Source organism: Lissotriton vulgaris, chromosome 1_1 (assembly GCF_964263255.1).
Source record: "Lissotriton vulgaris chromosome 1_1, aLisVul1.2, whole genome shotgun sequence".
NCBI classification, from domain to species: domain Eukaryota; kingdom Metazoa; phylum Chordata; class Amphibia; order Caudata; family Salamandridae; genus Lissotriton; species Lissotriton vulgaris.
The window spans coordinates 243187807-243204806 of NC_141685.1; the positions used below are offsets into that span (position 1 = coordinate 243187807).

General features: G+C 43.6%; 8 non-coding genes across 8 annotated transcripts; all 8 read right to left on the reverse strand.

Annotated features, from left to right (window-relative positions):
* Nucleotides 1-655: 655 nt before the first annotated feature.
* On the reverse strand, nucleotides 656-727 carry TRNAC-GCA (transfer RNA cysteine (anticodon GCA)). The gene has a single exon. It is a non-coding gene; the product is annotated as a tRNA-Cys (tRNA).
* A 1011-nt stretch (nucleotides 728-1738) lies between these two features.
* TRNAC-GCA (transfer RNA cysteine (anticodon GCA)) lies at nucleotides 1739-1810 on the reverse strand. Its single transcript has one exon. It is a non-coding gene; the product is annotated as a tRNA-Cys (tRNA).
* Nucleotides 1811-2821: 1011 nt separating this feature from the next.
* Nucleotides 2822-2893, reverse strand: TRNAS-GGA (transfer RNA serine (anticodon GGA)). The gene has a single exon. It is a non-coding gene; the product is annotated as a tRNA-Ser (tRNA).
* Nucleotides 2894-5578: 2685 nt separating this feature from the next.
* Nucleotides 5579-5650, reverse strand: TRNAC-GCA (transfer RNA cysteine (anticodon GCA)). The gene has a single exon. It is a non-coding gene; the product is annotated as a tRNA-Cys (tRNA).
* A 1012-nt stretch (nucleotides 5651-6662) lies between these two features.
* On the reverse strand, nucleotides 6663-6734 carry TRNAC-GCA (transfer RNA cysteine (anticodon GCA)). The gene has a single exon. It is a non-coding gene; the product is annotated as a tRNA-Cys (tRNA).
* A 1010-nt stretch (nucleotides 6735-7744) lies between these two features.
* TRNAC-GCA (transfer RNA cysteine (anticodon GCA)) lies at nucleotides 7745-7817 on the reverse strand. Its single transcript has one exon. It is a non-coding gene; the product is annotated as a tRNA-Cys (tRNA).
* A 1011-nt stretch (nucleotides 7818-8828) lies between these two features.
* Nucleotides 8829-8900, reverse strand: TRNAC-GCA (transfer RNA cysteine (anticodon GCA)). The gene has a single exon. It is a non-coding gene; the product is annotated as a tRNA-Cys (tRNA).
* Nucleotides 8901-9912: 1012 nt separating this feature from the next.
* Nucleotides 9913-9984, reverse strand: TRNAC-GCA (transfer RNA cysteine (anticodon GCA)). Its single transcript has one exon. It is a non-coding gene; the product is annotated as a tRNA-Cys (tRNA).
* Nucleotides 9985-17000: the final 7016 nt, after the last annotated feature.

The following is a 17000-nucleotide window of genomic DNA, read 5'->3' on the forward strand; positions in this document are numbered from 1 at the left end:
AAAACATTTCTACATACCACTACAATTCGGTATTTGGAAGGTACACCCAAACACCCCTTTCACGGACCTTCGATTTAAAACATCAGAAAAAGCCACTTTGTGCTTGCAAATGGCCTGATTCTTCAGGCCAGCCTTCTTGCAACTGCAACAATGGTTCGTACATCTTGCACGTAGGCAGAGCATTTAAGGAGAAATTAAATAGTTCCTACGTTGCACAAAAATGAAGTGCTTCAAACAAGCACATACTTTTAATGCACAGGGAAAAGGTGGAATATATGTAAGACTGAGGACACAGGTGAAATGAGAAATAGACTGACTGCATCGCTGCACAGTATTCTAGGCCATTTCTTTAGTGCGATTCAAGAAAGCACCAAACAGTATAACAAATGTGTCAATTTGTTTCATAGTCCATTCCCTTTCTTTAGGTCTGTAAAAGGAAGAGCCAAATTCAAAAAAAGATCAATGATCTTTCAGAAAGTTCCCAAAGGGAACACCAAGCCGAGTGTTAAAACTGCATTTACTCACAGGTTTTGAGCAGCAAACTCGGTAATGCTATTAAAGTGCAATATCCAAGGGAACACTGACTCTGTCATAGATGATCCAAAAGGAATTGATGAAAAGTCCCAACTACAAACAACAGAATCAAAATAGTGTGAGGAGACACCCGGATTTGAACCAGGGACCTCTTGATCTGCAGTCAAATGCTCTACCACTGAGCTATATCCCCAGCTTTTCAGAAAAATTAGAATGACATAATATCAGTACATCATGAAAGAGTGAGAGGATCATGCTAAGTTGTGCCGGAAAGTACAGGCTTGAAACTGTGGAACAGGAGAAGTAGTCCTTAATATTATTTATTAAAGTAAAACTGGATCATTTAAAAAACAGATTAATTTGTTTCATTGCTATTTTATTTGAATAGGCAGTGGTACATAAGACCAATGCCTCTACATACAATGATTGCTTTGAAACATTCTTAAAGTGGAAGAGGTTTTTACGTGACACATTATCATTTGATGATTGGTTACCACAATCACCGAGATGGTGGTGAAGTATGAATGTTTTTTGGCCAAATTACGGAGGAAAAACATTTCTACATACCACTACAATTCGGTATTTGGAAGGAACACCCAAACACCCCTTTCAAGTACCTTCGATTTAATACATCAAAAAAAGCCACTTTGTGCTTGCAACTGGCCTGATTCTTCAGACCAGCCTTCTTGCAACTGCAACGAGGGTTTGTACATCTTGCACGTAGGCAGAGCTTTCAAGGAGAAATTAAATAGTTCCTAAGTTGCACAAAAATGAAGTGCTTCAAACAAACACATACTTTGTATGGACAGAGAAGAGATGGAATATATGTAAGACTGAGGACACAGGTGTAATGAGAAATAGATTGATTGCATAGCTGCCCAGTATTCTAAGCCATTTCTTTAGTGCGATTCAAGAGAGCACCAAACAGTATAACAAATTTGTCAATTGGTTTCATAGTCCATTCCCTTTGTTTAGAGCTGTGAAAGGTAGAGCCGAATTCCAAAATAGATCAATGATGTTTCAGAAATTTCCCATAGGGAATACCAAGCCCAGTGTAAAAAATGCAGTTACTCACAAGTTTTAATCAGCAACACTGTAATGGTATTAAAGTGTAACATCCAAGGGAACACTGACTCTGTCAAAGATGATCCAAATGGGATTCTTGAAAATTCCCAACTACAAACAGCAGATTCAAAATAGTATGAGGGGACACCCGGATTTGAACCAGGGACCTCTTGATCTGCAGTCAAATGCTCTACCACTGAGCTATATCCCCAGCTGTCAGCCAACATCAGAATGACAATATATCAGTACATCATGAAAGAGTGAGAGGATCATGCTAAGTTGTGCCGGAAAGTACAACCTTGAAACTGTGTAACTGTAGAAGTAGTTCTTAATATTATTTATTAAAGGAAAAATGGATCATTAAAAAAATATATGTATTTGTTTGATTGGTATTTTATTTGAATAGGCAGTAGTACATAGGACCAATGCCTGCACTTAAAATGTTTGTTTTGAAACATTCTCAAAGGGGAAGAGGTTTTTACGGGATACCTTATTGTTTCATGTTTGGTTACCACAATCACTCAGATGGTGATGAAGTATGATTGTTTTGGGCCACATTACGGTCGAAAAACATTTCTACATACCACTACAATTCAGTATTTGGAAGGAACACCCAAACACCTCTTTCAAGTACCTTCGATTTAATACATCAAAAAAAGCCACTTTGTGCTTGCAACTGGCCTGATTCTTCAGACCAGCCTTCTTGCAACTGCAACGAGGGTTTGTACATCTTGCACGTAGGCAGAGCTTTCAAGGAGAAATTAAATAGTTCCTACGTTGCACAAAAATGAAGTGCTTCAAACAAGCACATACTTTTAATGCACAGGGAAAAGGTGGAATATATGTAAGACTGAGGACACAGGTGAAATGAGAAATAGACTGACTGCATCGCTGCACAGTATTCTAAGCCATTTCTTTAGTGCGGTTCAAGAAAGCATCAAACAGTATAACAAATTTGTCAATTTGTTTCATAGTCCATTCCCTTTCTTTAGTGCTGTAAAAGGAAGAGCCAAATTCCAAAATAGATCAATGATCTTTCAGAAATTTCCCAAAGGGAATACCAAGCAGAGTGTTAAAACTCCATTTACTCACAGGTTTTGAGCAGCAAACTCTGTAATGCTATTAAAGTGCAATATCCAAGGGAACACTGACTCTGTCAAAGATGATCCGAAAGGAATTGATGAAAAGTCCCAACTACAAACAACAGAATCAAAATAGTCTGAGGGGACACCTGGATTTGAACCAGGGACCTCTTGATCTCCAGTCAAATGCTCTACCACTGAGCTATATCCCCAGCTTTTCAGAAAAATTAGAATGACATAATATCAGTACATCATGAAAGAGTGAGAGGATCATGCTAAGTTGTGCCGGAAAGTACAGGGTTGAAACTGTGGAACAGGAGAAGTAGTCCTTAATATTATTTATTCAAGTAAAACTGGATCATTTAAAAAACAGATACATTTTTTCATTGCTATTTTATTTGAATAGGCCGTGGTACGTAAGACCAATGCCTCTACATACAATGATTGTTTTGAAACATTCTTAAAGGGGAAGAGGTTTTTACGTGACACATTATCATTTGATGATTGGTTACCACAATCACCGAGATGGTGGTGAAGTATGATTGTTTTTTGGCCAAATTACGATGGAAAAACATTTCTACATACCACTACAATTCGGTATTTGGAAGGAACACCCAAACACCCCTTTCAAGTACCTTCAATTTAATACATCAAAAAAAGCCACTTTGTGCTTGCAACTGGCCTGATTCTTCAGACCAGCCTTCTTGCAACTGCAACGAGGGTTTGTACATCTTGCACGTAGGCAGAGCTTTCAAGGAGAAATTAAATAGTTCCTAAGTTGCACAAAAATGAAGTGCTTCAAACAAACACATACTTTGTATGGACAGAGAAGAGATGGAATATATGTAAGACTGAGGACACAGGTGTAACGAGAAATAGATTGATTGCATAGCTGCCCAGTATTCTAAGCCATTTCTTTAGTGCGATTCAAGAGAGCACCAAACAGTATAACAAATTTGTCAATTGGTTTCATAGTCCATTCCCTTTGTTTAGAGCTGTGAAAGGTAGAGCCGAATTCCAAAATAGATCAATGATGTTTCAGAAATTTCCCATAGGGAATACCAAGCCCAGTGTAAAAAATGCAGTTACTCACAAGTTTTAATCAGCAACACTGTAATGTTATTAAAGTGTAACATCCAAGGGAACACTGACTCTGTCAAAGATGATCCAAATGGGATTCATGAAAAGGGCCACATTACGGTACACCCAAACACCCCTTTCATGGACCTTCGATTTAAAACATCAGAAAAAGCCACTTTGTGCTTGCAAATGGCCTGATTCTTCAGGCCAGCCTTCTTGCAACTGCAACAATGGTTCATACATCTTGCACGTAGGCAGAGCATTTAATGAGAAATTAAATAGTTCCTACGTTGCTCAAAAATGAAGTGCTTCAAACAAGCACATACTTTGGATGCACAGGGAAAAGGTGGAATATATGTAAGACTGAGGACACAGGTGAAATGAGAAATAGACTGACTGCATCGCTGCACAGTATTCTAAGCCATTTCTTTAGTGCGATTCAAGAAAGCACCAAACAGTATAACAAAGTTGTCAATTTATTTCATAGTCCATTCCCTTTCTTTAGTGCTGTAAAAGGAAGAGCCAAATTCCAAAATAGATCAAAGATCTTTCAGAAAGTTCCCAAATGGAACACCAAGCCGAGTGTTAAAACTGCATTTACTCACAGGTTTTGAGCAGCAAACTCTGTAATGATATTAAAGTGCAATATCCAAGGGAACACTGACTCTGTCAAAGATGATCCAAAAGGAATTGATGAAAAGTCCCAATTACAAACAACAGAATCAAAATAGTCTGAGGGTACACCCGGATTTGAACCAGGGACCTCTTGATCTGCAGTCAAATGTCTACCACTGAGCTATATCCCCAGCTTTTCAGTAAAATCAGAATGACATAATATCAGTACATCATGAAAGAGTGAGAGGATCATGCTAAGTTGTGCCAGAAAGTACAGGCTTGAAACTTTGGAACAGGAGAAGTAGTAGTTAATATTATTTATTAAAGGAAAGCTGTATCATTTAAAAAATGGATTACTTTGTTTCATTGCTATTTTATTTGAATAGGCAGTGGTACATAGGACCAATGCCTCTACATACAATGATTGTTTTGAAACATTCTTAAAGGGGAAGAGGTTTTTACGTGACACATTATCATTTGATGATTGGTTACCACAATCACCGAGATGGTGGTGAAGTATGATTGTTTTTTGGCCAAATTACGATGGAAAAACATTTCTACATACCACTACAATTCGGTATTTGGATGGAACACCCAAACACCCCTTTCAAGTACCTTCGATTTAATACATCAAAAAAAGCCACTTTGTGCTTGCAACTGGCCTGATTCTTCAGACCAGCCTTCTTGCAACTGCAACGAGGGTTTGTACATCTTGCACGTAGGCAGAGCTTTCAAGGAGAAATTAAATAGTTCCTAAGTTGCACAAAAATGAAGTGCTTCAAACAAACACATACTTTGTATGGACAGAGAAGAGATGGAATATATGTAAGACTGAGGACACAGGTGTAATGAGAAATAGATTGATTGCATAGCTGCCCAGTATTCTAAGCCATTTCTTTAGTGCGATTCAAGAGAGCACCAACCAGTATAACAAATTTGTCAATTGGTTTCATAGTCCATTCCCTTTGTTTAGAGCTGTGAAAGGTAGAGCCGAATTCCAAAATAGATCAATGATGTTTCAGATATTTCCCATAGGGAATACCAAGCCCAGTGTAAAAAATGCAGTTACTCACAAGTTTTAATCAGCAACACTGTAATGTTATTAAAGTGTAACATCCAAGGGAACACTGACTCTGTCAAAGATAATCCAAATGGGATTCATGAAAATTCCCAACTACAAACAGCAGATTCAAAATAGTATGAGGGGACACCCGGATTTGAACCAGGGAACTCTTGATCTGCAGTCAAATGCTCTACCACTGAGCTATATCCCCAGCTGTCAGCCAAGATCAGAATAACAATATATCAGTACATCATGAAAGAGTGAGAGGATCATGCTAAGTTGTGCCGGAAAGTACAACCTTGAAACTGTGGAACTGTAGAAGTAGTTCTTAATATTATTTATTAAAGGAAAAATGGATCATTAAAAAATATATATGTATTTGTTTGATTGGTATTTTATTTGAATAGGCAGTGGTACATAGGACCAATGCCTGCACTTAAAATGTTTGTTTTGAAACATTCTCAAAGGGGAAGAGGTTTTTACGGGATACCTTAATGTTTCATGTTTGGTTACCACAATCACTCAGATGGTGATGAAGTATGATTGTTTTGGGCCACATTACGGTGGAAAAACATTTCTACATACCACTACAATGCGGTATTTGGAAGGTACACCCAAACACCCCTTTCACGGACCTTCGATTTAAAACATCAGAAAAAGCCACTTTGTGCTTGCAAATGGCCTGATTCTTCAGGCCAGCCTTCTTGCAACTGCAACAATGGTTCATACATCTTGCACGTAGGCAGAGCATTTAAGGAGAAATTAAATAGTTCCTACGTTGCACAAAAATGAAGTGCTTCAAACAAGCTCATACTTTTAATGCACAGGGAAAAGGTGGAATATATGTAAGACTGAGGACACAGGTGAAATGAGAAATAGACTGACTGCATCGCTGCACAGTATTCTAAGCCATTTCTTTAGTGCGATTCAAGAAAGCACCAAACAGTATAACAAATTTGTCAATTTATTTCATAGTCCATTCCCTTTCTCTTGTGCTGTAAAAGGAAGAGCCAAATTCCAAAATAGATCAATGATCTTTCAGAAAGTTCCCAAAGGGAACACCAAGCCGAGTGTTAAAACTCCATTTACTCACAGGTTTTGAGAAGCAAACTCGGTAATGCTATTAAAGTGCAATATCCAAGGGAACACTGACTCTGTCAAAGATGATCCAAAAGGAATTGATGAAAAGTCCCAACTACAAACAACAGAATCAAAATAGTCTGAGGGGACACCCGGATTTGAACCAGGGACCTCTTGATCTGCAGTCAAATGCTCTACCACTGAGCTATATCCCCAGCTTTTCAGTAAAAGCAGAATGACATAATATCAGTACATCATGAAAGAGTGAGAGGATCATGCTAAGTTGTGCCGGAAAGTACAGGCTTGAAACTGTGGAACAGGAGAAGTAGTCCTTAATATTATTTATTAAAGTAAAACTGGATCATTTAAAAAACAGATTAATTTTTTCATTGCTATTTTATTTGAATAGGCCGTGGTACATAAGACCAATGCCTCTACATACAATGATTGTTTTGAAACATTCTTAAAGGGGAAGAGGTTTTTACGTGACACATTATCATTTGATGATTGGTTACCACAATCACCGAGATGGTGGTGAAGTATGATTGTTTTTTGGCCAAATTACGATGGAAAAACATTTCTACATACCACTACGATTCGGTATTTGGAAGGAACACCCAAACACCCCTTTCAAGTACCTTCGATTTAATACATCAAATAAAGCCACTTTGTGCTTGCAACTGGCCTGATTCTTCAGACCAGCCTTCTTGCAACTGCAACGAGGGTTTGTACATCTTGCACGTAGGCAGAGCTTTCAAGGAGAAATTAAATAGTTCCTAAGTTGCACAAAAACGAAGTGCTTCAAACAAACACATACTTTGTATGGACAGAGAAGAGATGGAATATATGTAAGACTGAGGACACAGGTGTAATGAGAAATAGATTGATTGCATAGCTGCCCAGTATTCTAAGCCATTTCGTTAGTGCGATTCAAGAGAGCACCAAACAGTATAACAAATTTGTCAATTGGTTTCATAGTCCATTCCCTTTGTTTAGAGCTGTGAAAGGTAGAGCCGAATTCCAAAATAGATCAATGATGTTTCAGAAATTTCCCATAGGGAATACCAAGCCCAGTGTAAAAAATGCAGTTACTCACAAGTTTTAATCAGCAACACTGTAATGGTATTAAAGTGTAGCATCCAAGGGAACACTGACTCTGTCAAAGATGATCCAAATGGGATTCATGAAAATTCCCAACTACAAACAGCAGATTCAAAATAGTGTGAGGGAACACCCGGATTTGAACCAGGGACCTCTATGATATGCAGTCAAATGCTCTACCACTGAGCTATATCCCCAGCTTTTCAGTAAAATCAGAATGACATAATATCAGTACATCATGAAAGAGTGAGAGGATCATGCTAAGTTGTGCCGGAAAGTACAGGCTTGAAACTGTGGAACAGGAGAAGTAGTCCTTAATATTATTTATTAAAGTAAAACTGGCTCATTTAAAAAACAGATTAATTTGTTTCATTGCTATTTTATTTGAATAGGCCCTGGTACATAAGACCAATGCCTCTACATACAATGATTGTTTTGAAACATTCTTAAAGGGGAAGAGGTTTTTACGTGACACATTATCATTTGATGATTGGTTACCACAATCACCGAGATGGTGGTGAAGTATGATTGTTTTTTGGCCAAATTACGATGGAAAAACATTTCTACATAACACTACAATTCGGTATTTGGAAGGAACACCCAAGCACCCCTTTCAAGTACCTTCAATTTAATACATCAAAAAAAGCCACTTTGTGCTTGCAACTGGCCTGATTCTTCAGACCAGCCTTCTTGCAACTGCAACGAGGGTTTGTACATCTTGCACGTAGGCAGAGCTTTCAAGGAGAAATTAAATAGTTCCTAATTTGCACAAAAATGAAGTGCTTCAAACAAACACATACTTTGTATGGACAGAGAAGAGATGGAATATATGTAAGACTGAGGACACAGGTGTAATGAGAAATAGATTGATTGCATAGCTGCCCAGTATTCTAAGCCATTTCTTTAGTGCGATTCAAGAGAGCACCAAACAGTATAACACATTTGTCAATTGGTTTCATAGTCCATTCCCTTTGTTTAGAGCTGTGAAAGGTAGAGCCGAATTCCAAAATAGATCAATGATGTTTCAGAAATTTCCCATAGGGAATACCAAGCCCAGTGTAAAAAATGCAGTTACTCACAAGTTTTAATCAGCAACACGGTAATGTTATTAAAGTGTAACATCCAAGGGAACACTGACTCTGTCATAGATGATCCAAATGGGATTCATGAAAATTCCCAACTACAAACAGCAGATTCAAAATAGTATGAGGGGACACCCGGATTTGAACCAGGAACCTCTTGATCTGCAGTCAAATGCTCTACCACTGAGCTATATCCCCAGCTGTCAGCCAAGATCAGAATGACAATATATCAGTACATCATGAAAGAGTGAGAGGATCATGCTAAGTTGTGCCGGAAAGTACAACCTTGAAACTGTGGAACTGTAGAAGTAGTTCTTAATATTATTTATTAAAGGAAAAATGGATCATTAAAAAAAATATATGTATTTGTTTGATTGGTATTTTATTTGAATAGGCAGTGGTACATAGGACCAATGCCTGCACTTAAAATGTTTGTTTTGAAACATTCTCAAAGGGGAAGAGGTTTTTACGGGATACCTTATTGTTTCATGTTTGGTTACCACAATCACTCAGATGGTGATGAAGTATGATTGTTTTGGGCCACATTACGGTGGAAAAACATTTCTACATACCACTGCAATTCGGTATTTGGAAGGTACACCCAAACACCCCTTTCACGGACCTTCGATTTAAAACATCAGAAAAAGCCACTTTGTGCTTGCAAATGGCCTGATTCTTCAGGCCAGCCTTCTTGCAACTGCAACAATGGTTCGTACATCTTGCACGTAGGCAGAGCATTTAAGGAGAAATTAAATAGTTCCTACGTTGCACAAAAATGAAGTGCTTCAAACAAGCACATACTTTGGATGCACAGGGAAAAGGTGGAATATATGTAAGACTGAGGACACAGGTGAAATGAGAAATAGACTGACTGCATCGCTGCACAGTATTCTAAGCCATTTCTTTAGTGCGATTCAAGAAAGCACCAAACAGTATACCAAATTTGTCAATTTATTTCATAGTCCATTCCCTTTCTTTAGCGCTGTAAAAGGAAGAGCCAAATTCCAAAATAGATCAATGATCTTTCAGAAAGTTCCCAAATGGAACACCAAGCCGAGTGTTAAAACTGCATTTACTCACAGGTTTTGAGCAGCAAACTCTGTAATGATATTAAAGTGCAATATCCAAGGGAACACTGACTCTGTCAAAGATGATCCAAAAGGAATTGATGAAAAGTCCCAACTACAAACAACAGAATCAAAATAGTCTGAGGGGACACCCGGATTTGAACCAGGGACCTTTTGATCTGCAGTCAAATGCTCTACCACTGAGCTATATCCCCAGCTTTTCAGTAAAATCAGTATGACATAATATCAGTACATCATGAAAGAGTGAGAGGATCATGCTAAGTTGTGCCGGAAAGTACAGGCTTGAAACTGTGGAACAGGAGAAGTAGTCCTTAATATTATTTATTAAAGTAAAACTGGATCATTTAAAAAACAGATTAATTTGTTTCATTGCTATTTTATTTGAATAGGCAGTGGTACATAAGACCAATGCCTCTACATACAATGATTGTTGTGAAACATTCTTAAAGGGGAAGAGGTTTTTACGTGACACATTATCATTTGATGATTGGTTACCACAATCACCGAGATTGTGGTGAAGTATGATTGTTTTTGGCCAAATTACGGAGGAAAAACATTTCTACATACCACTACAATTCGGTATTTGGAAGGAACACCCAAACACCCCTTTCAAGTACCTTCGATTTAATACATCAAAAAAAGCCACTTTGTGCTTGCAACTGGCCTGATTCTTCAGACCAGCCTTCTTGCAACTGCAACGAGAGTTTGAACATCTTGCACGTAGGCAGAGCTTTCAAGGAGAAATTAAATAGTTCCTACGTTGCACAAAAATGAAGTGCTTCAAACAAGCACATACTTTTAATGCACAGGGAAAAGGTGGAATATATGTAAGACTGAGGACACAGGTGAAATTAGAAATAGACTGACTGCATCGCTGCACAGTATTCTAAGCCATTTCTTTATAGTGCGATTCAAGAGAGCACCAAACAGTATAACAAATTTGTCAAATTGTTTCATAGTCCATTCCCTTTCTTTAGTGCTGTATAAGGAAGAGCCAAATTCCAAAATAGATCAATGATCTTTCAGAAATTTCCCAAAGGGAATACCAAGCCGAGTGTTAAAACTCCATTTACTCACAGGTTTTGAGCAGCAAATGGAAAGGGGCGACCATTCGGTCCCCCCGAACGTATGGTGGAGTACCCCGATCCCCCCGGGAGGCCATCTTGGGCGGGAGGCGAGTCTCGGCTGGTATGCCCGAAGCGGCGTAGCCGGGGCGCGCCTTTTCCCGCCCTGGAGTGGGTTGTCCTAGACACTGACGCGGCCGGCCACGCCCAGGGAGGCAGGCGGAGGCGGGTTTACGCCCGCCCGAAGACGGATAAAAGGAGCAACACGCCAAGAAAGCATCCTCTTGTTCCTGTGCTCTGAAGCTGCACCTCCCCGCTGCACGTGAGCTCGAGACGGAACGAAGAGCCAATTTTGAGCGTTGTAATTTTTGTCTTTGTTTTACAGATATCTTCGTTCAAGAATGCCGGGCAAGAAGGTCGGAAAGCGGGTCGGGACCGATCAGATGCTCCGCATGCTCATAAAGGAAGTAGCCAATTTGAAGAAGCAGATGGCGGTAAAGAATGGGGAGGGAGGACCGAAGCGGATCGTCGGACCAGCATTGCCGGGAGTAGTCCCTAGCGGGAGAGGCAAGAGGTCCAGGAGGGGGCACCTGGGGGGAGGCCCCGGTTCCCGATACACCGATAGAGGAGCCTACCCCGGTTCCGAAGGAGGGGCATCCAATCCCCGTGGTAGTCACCCCCGTGAACGGAGAGGATATGCCTCCCGAGTTGGCGGCACAACTGGCAGCGTGGTTGGGAAAAGATAGTGAGGGCACCACGGCTGACGACGCCAGGGCAGTAATGAGGCAACTGCGGGAATCTAGAGAGGCTGCGAAGGCACCATCTTCTGTTCCCCCACAGGTTCCGGTGGCTGAGATTGCAGCAGGCGCGAGCAGGCGCGAGCAGGCGCGAGTTCGGCGGCAAGTACAGCACCTAGTGCAGGTAAGCGGCTACTGCCGATTGCGGGGGAGGGGTCTGTACCCTCACGAAGGGAGAAAGTGGCCCAGCATGTTCTACTCGAAATTAAGGAAAAGATTTGGGCCGATAAGTATGTGAATATGTTTTCTTTGCTTACTGACCATTACGAGATGGAGCATGTGAAGGGCCAAAAAGAGCTTATGCATCCGAGTGTTTGGCGCGCAAAAATGGCGGCCTTTAAGGTCGACGAAAACATAGGTACTTGGGGCAGAGCGTTTGGCATTTTTACCTCCATTATGGGTGAGCGAAGGCCTGAATTGTTGACGGAGTTGCCTATTTACCAGACACGTATCATGGAGTATTCTCTAGCATACGAGAGCAATCAGTGGTTTTGTTATGACAATCTTTTTAGGAAGGCTAAGGAGCACGACCCAGCTCTAACATGGAATTGTTATGACTCCATTTCTTGGCAGAAAATGGAGAATTCAGGCATGTTAAAAGTACCATTGTCGGGGAGTAACGGGGGTGAGTCTTCCCGCCAATCCTCGGGGACACCCTTTCGGACGGGTGCAGGTAACGAGCACCACTCGAAGTCGAGTGGCAATGCAGGTAAAAGGGGGAAATTGTTGGAATTTTAACAGGGGAAAATGTACAAGGCCCCAAGGGTCATGCAAGTTTAGACATGAATGTGGGGGGTGTGGTCAATCCTCCCATCCTGAGACCATGTGCAGAGCCAAAACGGGTGATAACGGTGGTAGGGGAAGCGCCAAACAGGTCTGAAATAGTCCGAGGGGCGCCTTTACCTACCCCGATTGATACCATGGCAATGATTCCTTGGCTCAACGAATACCCGGACCATGTCTCCGCTGGGGTGTTGCGAAACGGGTTTTCATATGGTTTCCGCATTCCAGTGGGGGATTTTCGGGGTGAAGCAAGTTGTAAGAACCAACTGTCGGTCCTGCAGCATACGGCAGTGGTACGGGTAAAAATTGGGAAGGAGGTGACTCGAGGGCGGGTTGCCGGTCCATTCGATTTTCCACCAGTTCCTAACTTTGTTTGTTCCCCATTAGGGGTGGTCCCCAAGAAGGACCCGGGTGAGTTTAGGCTAATACATAACTTGTCAGCCCCACGAGGTCTTTCAGTGAATGATGCGATAGACCCGGAAGTGTGTTCGGTGCGGTACGCATCTTTCGATGAGGCCGTCGCCATGTTGAATCGCCTGGGGCCCGGGGCGCTGATGGCAAAATCAGACATCGAGTCAGCGTTCCGGTTCTCCCGGTACACCCAGACGATCAGCGTCTTCTTGGTTTCATGTTTCAGGGCCGCTATTATATGGATAAATGTATGCCAATGGGATGCTCTATATCTTGTGCTTACTTTGAAAAGTTCAGTTGTTTTCTACAATGGGTATTCACAAGAAGGACGGGTTTTCAGCATGTTATGCATTATCTCGATGACTTTCTGTTCCTGGGGGCAGCCGGGGACCCGGAATGTGGACAGGCTTTAAACGAATTTTGTGCCTTAATGAAGCATTTTGGTGTGCCATTGGCACCAGGTAAGACTGTTGGCCCCTCGACTTCACTCGAGTTTCTGGGGATCGAGCTCGACTCGGAGGAAGGTTGTTTTCGGTTACCCAAAGAAAAAGTGTTAAAATTCAGGGCATCCCTTGAAACATGTATTCGAGTGTCTAAGGTAAACCTGCATCAATTGCAACAAACAGTGGGCCAGTTGAATTTTGCCCTCAGAGTAATGCCAATGGCCCGCCCCTTTTCCCGCTCGATTGCACAAGCCATGGTCGGCCTGAAGGAGGGACACCACCGCACGAGGCTCTCGGCAGAGATTCACCAGGACATGCGCATTTGGCTGGCATTCTTGGCGGATTTCAATGGTCGAATTGTCTGGAACAAACCGGCGGTGTCCTCCGAGGAGCTGGGGCTGTGGAAAGACTCGGCGGGGAGTATAGGTTTTGGCGCCATATTCGGTACGCAATGGTCGGCTCAAAAATGGCCGTCATGGTGGCACGAGTGCGGGCTGACGAGTAACATTGCTTTTCTCGAACTCTTCCCCATTTTGGTGGCCCTGAAAACATGGCCTGAGGGGTTCCGGGATCACTCTGTGGTGTTCTGGTCTGATAACATGACCGTTGTTGAGTGTATCAATAGTCAGGCAGCACGTTGCAAATGGATTCTGAGACTGCTCAAGGAAATTGTGTTATTGTGTATGCAGTTGAATGTGCTCTTTAGGGCGCGACATGTCCCGGGGGTGTTGAATCAAGCAGCTGATGCACTTTCTCATTTCCGTATGCAGGCCTTCTGGGGTTTTCTGCCCACAGCGGACCGGGTGGCGGCACCCTTTCCCGAAGCTCTCTGGTCTCTCGGTGCCCCGAACTACAAAACCTCGTGGGAGAGAGTTTAGCACCCAGGACAAGGAAGGCATATGAAGGGGCGTTTCGTTCCTATTGGTCCTTTTTGGGTTCTGCTAGGGGGGAGCTTTGGGGCCAGGAAGAGCTTGTCGTAACATTTTTGCTGTCTCTACATCGGGCAGGCAAATCAGTAGCTACGGCCCAGAGGCATCGGGCCGCCATTTCCTTTATGGCAAGGGCTCATAGGATCCGGGACCCGACAGCGTCTTTCGTGGTGCAGAAAGCGCTACGTGGGTGGCAACGTCTGGAGGGTCGCAGAGTAGATCAGAGACACCCGATAGGCCTGGATAGGTTGGCCCTGTTGTTTTCTGTTCTCCCTGCGACATGTTCATCCCGGTATGAAACAGTGTTATTCCAAGCCGCTTTTGCGCTAGCATTCCATGGGGCTATGCGGGTAAGCGAACTGGTGGCGAGGAACAAGCAGGATACGGTGGGGGGACTGTGCCGAGAGCACATTCAGGTTAAGGGGGAGACGATGACTGTCTCGTTTGTCAGGTCCAAGACCGATCAGGGTGCGATTGGGGACTGCATAATCATACATAGGATCCCCGGGTCTCCCATGTGCCCTGTTGTTTGCGTAGAGGAATATTTGGCGCAGAGGGTGGCATCATGGGGGGGAACCTTGTTGAGACACGCTGACGCCACCCCACTGACGAGGTTTCAGTTCCAGCAGGTGCTTGCGATGTCAATTTCGGCCGCGGGCTTGAACCCCGGCGAGTTCGGGACCCATTCCTTTCGGATAGGGGCTGCTACTGAGGCTACAGCCAGGGGTCTGAGTGTGGAAAAAGTGAAACGTCTGGGGCGTTGGTCCTCGAATTGTTACAAAAAGTATGTGCGGTTGCACATGTTGTGAAGCTGTAATGATGTACTCACGCTTCTTGTTTTTGTTTGGTTTACAGTTTCGCAAGCTCACGAGGCGGGGCGGACTGTGCAGTCGACCCGACACCTGGGAACCAGCGGTCAGACATCACCAGCTGCGGGAAAAGTGGTGTGGGTCGTTGGCCACTCATACGTGAGGCGTGCCGCGGACGTATTCAAAGCAGGTGACATGATTCACATGGCTGGGGAATACGGGTACAGGGTGACCTTCTACGGAAGGGGCGGGCTCTGTATTGACCAGTTTCAATCCTTTTTCGAGGGTTTGTTAGGGCGGACAAGGTCACCGCCGTCTATAATCATAGTCCATCTTGGGGGCAACGATTTGGTGGCCACTGGTAGACGACTCCTTCTCGAGGCAATGCTCTACACTGTAAGTTGGTTGGCGAGAAGAGTTCCAGGGTGCACAATTGCATGGTCCCATATGATTCCACGGAAAGTGTGGCGGGGGGCGAATTCGGTTTCTGCTCTGAATCACTCAGTGAAGAAAGTAAATAATAAATTGGGTAGATTGTTTCGTTCAAGTACACTGCATTCTATTCCACATGGTTGTATTAAGGGGGACAGTATGTACCTGGGTGATGGGGTCCATTTGTCCCGGGTGGGGAATGAGTTACTCATAGGAGACCTCATAGCTTGGCTAAAGAGTTTAAAACATGACCTTTAGGCAGGAGTTGTTGTGGGGGGTCCGGATAGCCGGTCAACTATCCGGCCTGTGGCGGTAAGGCCATGATCGGTGAGCAGTAATTGGAAGATCCCTATGGGGGGGCGTCACCCATTACGGATGGGAGCGCTCGGGGGAGGTGGCCATTGGCCCCTCAACGGGGAGGCGGTCCCTTCTAAGGATGGGCCGCCGAAAGGAAAGGTAAGGCGGTCAAGGCCCCTTCCTGGATAGGAGGGGCTACGGGCCCCTCCTGGGGAATTTCCCGGGGCCAGGACACCTGCGACGGCAGATGTGGTAAGTTGTGTGGGGTGGGGAGGGGGTTTACGCTACCTTCTAGACACCTCACACGAGTCCTCGGACGACCTTTAAATGGCGTCGAGTTCATTGGGGCCCCCGTCAAGTCAAGGGAAATTGGTAGATGCACTTGAGGTACGCCTCTGTGCGGTCGCCCCTCACAAGTGGGGGGGGTATTTCTGGTTTAGGGATCTGACACCGGTTACGACCTTGCCGTTGGCCCTTAAAAGTTAGGATGTACAATTTCAAGTTAAATGTTTTGTAGGATGTTAGTTCGGCTAGGAGAACCTTTGTATTAGAAATATGTTAAGGTTAGCCAAACATCGTAATGTGGAAATGAAATTGTACATTAATATGAAACTGTTATTTTAATGTTTTTGATTTTGTTTCATATTTTAATAAATACGGCCGGGAGGGTCACTCCCTCCCGCCTTCCAAAAGTTCAGAACTGTTTCCGGTTTCCCATCCTTGGGGATTGTGTCGAGAGGGGGTGGCGGGTATCTCAGCCATATGGAAAGGGGCGACCATTCGTTCCCCCCGAACGTATGGTGGAGTACCCCGATCCCCCCGGGAGGCCATCTTGGGCGGGAGGCGAGTCTCGGCTGGTATGCCCGAAGCGGCGTAGCCGGGGCGCGCCTTTTCCCGCCCTGGAGTGGGTTGTCCTAGACACTGACGCGGCCGGCCATGCCCAGGGAGGCAGGCGGAGGCGGGTTTACGCCCGCCCGAAGACGGATAAAAGGAGCAACACGCCAAGAAAGCATCCTCTTGTTCCTGTGCTCTGAAGCTGCACCTCCCCGCTGCACGTGAGCTCGAGACGGAACGAAGAGCCAATTTTGACCCACCCACCAGCCCCTGAGGACAGCCAGTTGTTTTTAAATAAAGTTTTGATGTGGTAACTCTATTTCTTACAGGTTGTGATGATTGTTGTGTTATTTTGAGTATGCAATAAAGAATGGTCATTTACAGTATGTTTTTTTTCTTCGAATAAAGTGA